Here is a 6,296-nt window from a genome sequence, read left to right on the forward strand (position 1 = left end):
TGCCGTGCGCGGGGCTGTCGGGGCTCCCCTCTCTGGCCTCGGATCCGCTCTGGGGGTCCGCGCATCCGTGTCCACGCGCACCCGGATTCGGTTCCTGGGGCTGCTCCCGCTGTCTGCGGTCCGGGCTGGCTGCCCGCCGCTGTGCTCCTGCTCCCCCGCCTCGGCCCCGCCCGCTCCTCCCCGCGTCCACACCCGCGTCAGGTTGTGGGTTCCGTGTCTGCGAAGACCCCGCTGGAGGTCCGTAGCGGCGGCGCGGACTCTGCGGTCGGCTGGGGGCAGAGTAGACATGTTCGCAGCGTCCGCTCTTCCCTGAGCGCAGGGTGTCTTCCCGGCGTGTCTCCCTCGACGTCTGCGGTCAGTGTCTCACGGGGTCAGAGAACAGGTGTGTCAGCTCCTGGGGACATGTACTCCTCGGTGTGTGGTTCTTCTCGATGCGGGTGTGAAGGAGCCTGTTCTCAGTGGGTCTCGTCCTGATGGTGTGTGAGGAGCACCTAGAAATGCAATGGATTTTTGTCTATTGGTTTTGCTCCTTGCCAACTTATTGAATTTATTCGTTCTGTTAAGCTTAAACTGAAAGTGCCGGTGTTTTACCAGCAAAATGGGTTTATTTGGGAAGAGCAGAGACTTGCCATCCGGGACAAGCCAGCTCCGGCCACATCGCGGACAAGAAAGGAAGGAGAGGAACAGTATTTCGTGGAGAAGGAGGAGGAAGCTGGGAGCGCTGTTCTGAAGGAAAGTCCGCTGGAGAGAAGCAGGCTTCGGGGTGACGGCGGTTCTCACCCCCTGAGCTACAGGGAGCGTGGAGTTCTTGGAGGAGAGGACACCTGCGTCTTCCCCTTTGGGGCCTGTGACTGATGGGTGTCTCCTGTGGAGGCTTCCGACCCCGGGTCTGTAACTGACGGTCGTTCCCGTCACTGACCCTGAGTGGCGGGCTCCCCCCTCCGGCCTCCCCTGCTGGCATCCCCAGTCCACTTTCCTGAGGTGCCCGTCTTGCATTTTCACAGTTCTAACCAGGTTTTGGGGGAGGGTTGTGGAAAATGGGAATTCCAGATCCCACTGCTTCTACTGCACCCAAGACACAGGGGCTGCTGATTTAATCTTCCCACGAGTCTCTAGCTACCATGTGGCCTCCTTCAAGGGCGAGTGGGCTCTCCACGGTGGGTGAACTGGATCTGGGAGGGCGCGGCCTCCATCACAGTTTGGTGTTGTCTCTGCTTCCGTGACCTGGTGCTGACGTGGTTGTTTGAAGAGTAATGGGCTCTGCGGTGATTTCAAAGTGCGGGAAACCGGTCACCGCAGCACAAATACGCTTTATCTCCACAAATCACCCCCAGCTGTCATTTCCTTACCACATTTACCACATCACACGGGGTGCTTCAGTGCGTTTTACCCCAAACAGGGACACTGTCCCGCGGAACCACCACATACCCGTAAATGAGGAAATCATTACAGTTTCCACATTATAACGCAGTCACAGGCCCACTTCCACTGTCACCACCTGCCCCACATCTGAAATGTCCTTTTCCATTCAGATCCAGTTTTCTTTTTCTGGAACTGCTCCGGAGACTTTCCCTTACTTGCACAACCCTGATGGATTTAAGGATTTAAGGATGGATTTAGAGCCATTTACAGACGGCTCTAATCTGAGTGGTATTTTCTGTCTGGCTTCTGTCACTTGGCCTGTTTTCAGTGTCCATCCACGTGGTGACATGCATCAGTACTTCATCCACTTTTTCACCGTGACTAAACATAAATAACCTTTACCACCTAAAACATTTCACGTACACAATGCTCCGGCCTTAGCTGAGTTCCCACGGTTGTACCTCATTCTCCAGAACATGTTCATTCTCCCTGAGGGAGACTCTGTATGCATTAAACACCCAACTCCCCGTGATTTCTCTGGAGAAGGGTCTATCCAAGTCCTTTGTCTATTTTAAAATTAGGTTGTCTTTTTGTTGAGGAGTTTTAAAAGCTCTTTACATATTCTGGACAACAGACTCTTACTAGATACATAATGTACAAATATTTCCTTCTGGGGGCTCTCTTTTCACTTTCAGGATAGTCACTTCTGATGTACAAAGATTTGTAATTTTTACTTACATTTTTTTAAGAGCGAAGAAGAAAGAGTGTGTGAGCGGTCGGGGGCAGAGGGAGAGGGAGAGAGACTCTCAAGCAGGCCCTACACTCAGCGTGGAGCCTGACATGGGGCTTGATATCATGACCCTGAGATCATGATCTGAGCCAAAATTAAGTTAGATGCTTAACTGACTGAGCCACCCAGGCATGCTGAAAAGATTTTTAATTTTGAGGATATTATTTTTTCTTTCTTTTCTTATGCTTTGCTGTCAGAGCTAAAAGCATTGCTAAATCCAAAGTTATGGAGATTTATCCCCATTTATTTCTTCTAGAGTTTATAATTTTACCTCTTACATTTAAGCCTTTACTTATTTTGAGCTAACGTTTCTATGTGGAATGAGGTAAAGGTCCAGTTTCATTCCTCTGCACATGGATAACCAATTGTCCCCCAATGTAACATTGTCCACCCTTGTCAAATTTCAGTGGACCATAGAAGAACGGGTTTATTTCTGGTCTCAGTTAAATCCCACTGATCTGTATACATACCTTTTCAAAAGGGTATAATAAAAATTGTTATTTTATATATTTATTTAAATATTTTTTCAATTTAAATTCAATTAATTAACATATAATGTATTATTTGCTTCAGGGTGAATGCATACCTTTACGACAGTATCACAACATTTTCTTGACTGTTGCTTTGTATTAGATTTGAACTTTGGAAGTATGACCTTTCACCTTTGATTTTCTTTTTCAAGATTCTTCTGGCTATCCTGTGGTCCCTTGAAATTCCATATGACTGTTAGGATTAGCTTGTGCATTTCTTCCCAAAGGCCTTTGTGAATTTTCTTGGGAACACATTGAATTTCCACATCGCCTTGTGTTCTACTGCCATCTTATCAATAGCATGTCTTTTCTTTACCATGGGGTGTCTTCAGAATTATTTAGGTTTCCCTTACTTTCTTTCAGCAATGTTTTGTAACTTTCAGTGTACAAGATGTGCACCTTGATGACATCTATTCCTAAATATTTGGTTAATGTTGATGTTCCCTAAAATGGAATTGTTTTCTTAAATTCCCTTTTGGATGATTCATTGCTAGTGTATACACATAAGAGAGATTTTTGTGTATTGATATTTTGTCCTGTAACTGTGCTGAATTAGGTAAGTGGCTGTAATCATTTTTTGTTGATTCTTGAGGAAGCTCTATATAAGATGATATCATCCCTGGTCTCTGAATAGACAGAGTTCTAGTGTTTCCGTTCACATGTGGATGCCTTCTTTCTTGGCTTATCCTTCTGGGTAGAACTTTCAGTCCAATATTGAGCAACAGGTGAAAAACAGCATCCCGTCCTTGTTCATGATTTCAGAGTAGAGCTGTCCATCTTCAGACTTAAGCATAGTGTTTGCTAGAGATTTAATGAGAAAATTACACCTTATTCCTGCTTTCATGAGTATTTATATCAGCAACAGACATTGGACTTTGGTTAGAACATTTTCTGCATCAATTCATATGACCACATGTTTTTATTTAAAAATTCATTGTGCTGTATAACATTGCTTGTTTCACTCTATTGAATAACCTTTGAGGTGTTTGTGCAGAGCCACTTGCTTAGGGTGCACAGTCTATTTATGAGCTCTTGGTTTTGCAATTCTTCTGATCTGGCTTCTTACATCTATTTTAAGAAAGGTACAGGAATGTATTTTGCTGATTTTGTGGGGTTGATAATAGTGGTTAGGGTTAGGAGTTAGGGATTAGGGTTAGGGTTAGGGTCTCCCTGTCCCCTGCTGCACAGAACCCATTCTCCTCTGGTAACTAGAGTGATATTTTCGGAACATAACCTTTGGGCCTCTCTGTGGTCTGCTCCCCTCCTGCCCGTCCTCTCCAGCCTCACCTCTTCCACCACAGCCACCCTTCTGTGGGCCACCCAAGTGTGTGGTCATCCCACATGTGCCTTGGGTCTGACTACAAGCCTTTGCTTTTGCTGTGCCCTCTGCCAGGATCACTCTTCTATCCCCCTGCCTCATATCTGGCTTGTTCCCCCATTGGCTGGGTCTGGACTTGCCCTCTGGTGACCTGACTCATGTCTGCTGGTTGAGTGTGCTTGTCCCCTATTTAAATGAAGTGCCCACCTTCCCTGTGTGAGCGATTTACGAACCTGCCGGGTATGGGGCAGGCACAGGGAAGTAGCCTTAGTGTCTGCACAAAAAAATCAGTCTCAGAGGGGCTCACCACACTTGCCTATAATGGGGGAGCTGCTGTCCTCACAGGGGGAGCAGGTAGTACCCTTAAAGGGGGACCAGCCATGGGACGTGGTTGGACAAGACTTTGAACCTTTTGGGGCCGGGGAGATGTAGACCTGGACCTGGAAGCTCACACCCTTGGATTGAAGCCTGGGGCCTAAGCAAGCCCCCTCTTCTTCCTGGTGTCATCTTTTGCCTTCCCTGTCCACGGGCTGGACCTGATTCCTGATGTGGCAGAGTTTGAGGGTGACCCCTCCTAGGAATACCAGTGGCTTACTGAGCACCTTGTCAGCAGGATGCCCAGTAGCCTTCCAGGGAGGACCCTACAGGAAGTGGAGACAGGTCTGTGGGGGCCAGCGGCCGCCCACTCAAAGCAAAGTGTACAGGTGGCCGGCCCTGCTGATCCTAGCTGCTCTGTAAGACATAGAAATGAGGGCTCTGCCCAAAGGTGCTTCCTTCCTGGAAGGTGGGGATGGGATCTGCAGGGGGGGCAGCCAGTGGAGGGCACCTGCAGGGTTTGCCCAGGAGCTCAGCACAGGGGGAGTGTTCCTGGCTCCAGCATGCTGACTGTGGGGCTGCATGGGTTTCCAGCCTCCGAAGCCTCAGGCTCCCCTTTGGAAGTCAGGCTGCTGATGGCCCCCATCTCTGGGAACAGACATTAGGGAGGTCCTGCTGGCTGATTCCCTCAGGAAGGTCAGGAGGTGGCTGTTGCTTAAAGCAGCCCAGGGCCTGCCCCCTTGAAGAAGGTGCACATGTCCATGGCCCCCAACTCTGGTGTCCTGCTGCCAGCCTCTGGCAGTGACCCTCTTCCTGCCCTGTCCACTGCCCCTGTGGATACATGGTCTTCCTGGAGACGGCAGAGAAGCACTACATGGTGGGGCACGGAGTCACCTACTAGGTTTTCACCAATCAGCCAGCTGCCGGGCCCTGTGTGCCCCTCCAGTTGGGCCGGAGGGTGATGGTCCTCATGGTGGACACAGGGTCACTTACTACATCTTCACCGACCAGCTGGTTGCTGTGCCCCGTGTACCACTCTGGGAGGGCCAGAGGGTGGTGGTCGTCGAGGTCCGCGGCGTCCTGCTCTGGCAGGATGTGTCCATGCGGCACATAGCGATGATCAGCCGCTTCTGTGAGCAGCGCTTCCTCTGTGACGTGGAAGACCTGGTGTGCGTGCACGTGGATGCGGGAATGAAGTTCTGGGACCATGTGGGCATGGAGATCCTGTCCCCTCTTTGGCACCCCACACACCGGTTTCTACTGGGCAGCCCACGAGGACTTTAGCTACGAGCGCTGGCCATAGTCCCAGAATTGGTGGTGGAGTGTCCCTGACTGACCTCGGCCTGTCACCGGGTGATGGGGGTCAACTGGGCCAATGGGATTGAGGCCGTGTGGCCCGATCAGAGCCACCTGAACAGGTACCTGCTGGGCCACAGGGCCACCAAGGTGCTGTCCCCGGAGGACCTGTGGGACCCACGGCTGCTGGGCTGGCCCCCCCATCATTCCCCGGGTCATGAAGAAGCTGAGATCCATGGCTGTGCCCAAGAACCACCAGGACACCCAGAACTCATGAGGCGCTGTCCCCGGAGGAGCTGTGGGACCTGTGGCATTGGGCTGTCCCCTGAAGGACCTGTGGGACCTGCAGCTGATAGACTGCCCCTGTTATGAAGAAGCTGAGATTCAGGCCAAGCCCAGGATTCACCAGGACAAACAGAACTCATGAGGGGCTGCCCCCAGAGGCCATGCAGGACCCACGGCTGCTGGGCTGGCCCCTGGAGGACCTGCGGGACCCGAGGCTGCTGGGCTGGCCCCCCATCATTCCCTGGGTCATGAAGAAGCTGAGATTTGTGGCTGTGCCCAAGAATCACCGGGACATCTGGAACTCACGAGGGGCTGCCCCCGTCTCCATCAGGGGGTGCTGCCTTGAGCGGAGCTGTCAGAGCAGATTCCTACTTCTGTCCCCTTGAGGGAAACTGTGGAG

General features: G+C 51.2%; 1 pseudogene; it reads left to right on the plus strand.

The window, feature by feature from the left end:
• Positions 1-402: 402 nt before the first annotated feature.
• On the plus strand, positions 403-5,888 carry LOC141372173 (histo-blood group ABO system transferase-like; annotated as a pseudogene).
• Positions 5,889-6,296: the final 408 nt, after the last annotated feature.

The sequence above is a fragment of the Callorhinus ursinus genome, unplaced genomic scaffold (genome assembly GCF_003265705.2).
Source record: "Callorhinus ursinus isolate GAN/ISIS: 27379988/994484 unplaced genomic scaffold, GSC_fseal_2.0 scaffold2055, whole genome shotgun sequence".
Lineage (NCBI taxonomy): Eukaryota > Metazoa > Chordata > Mammalia > Carnivora > Otariidae > Callorhinus > Callorhinus ursinus.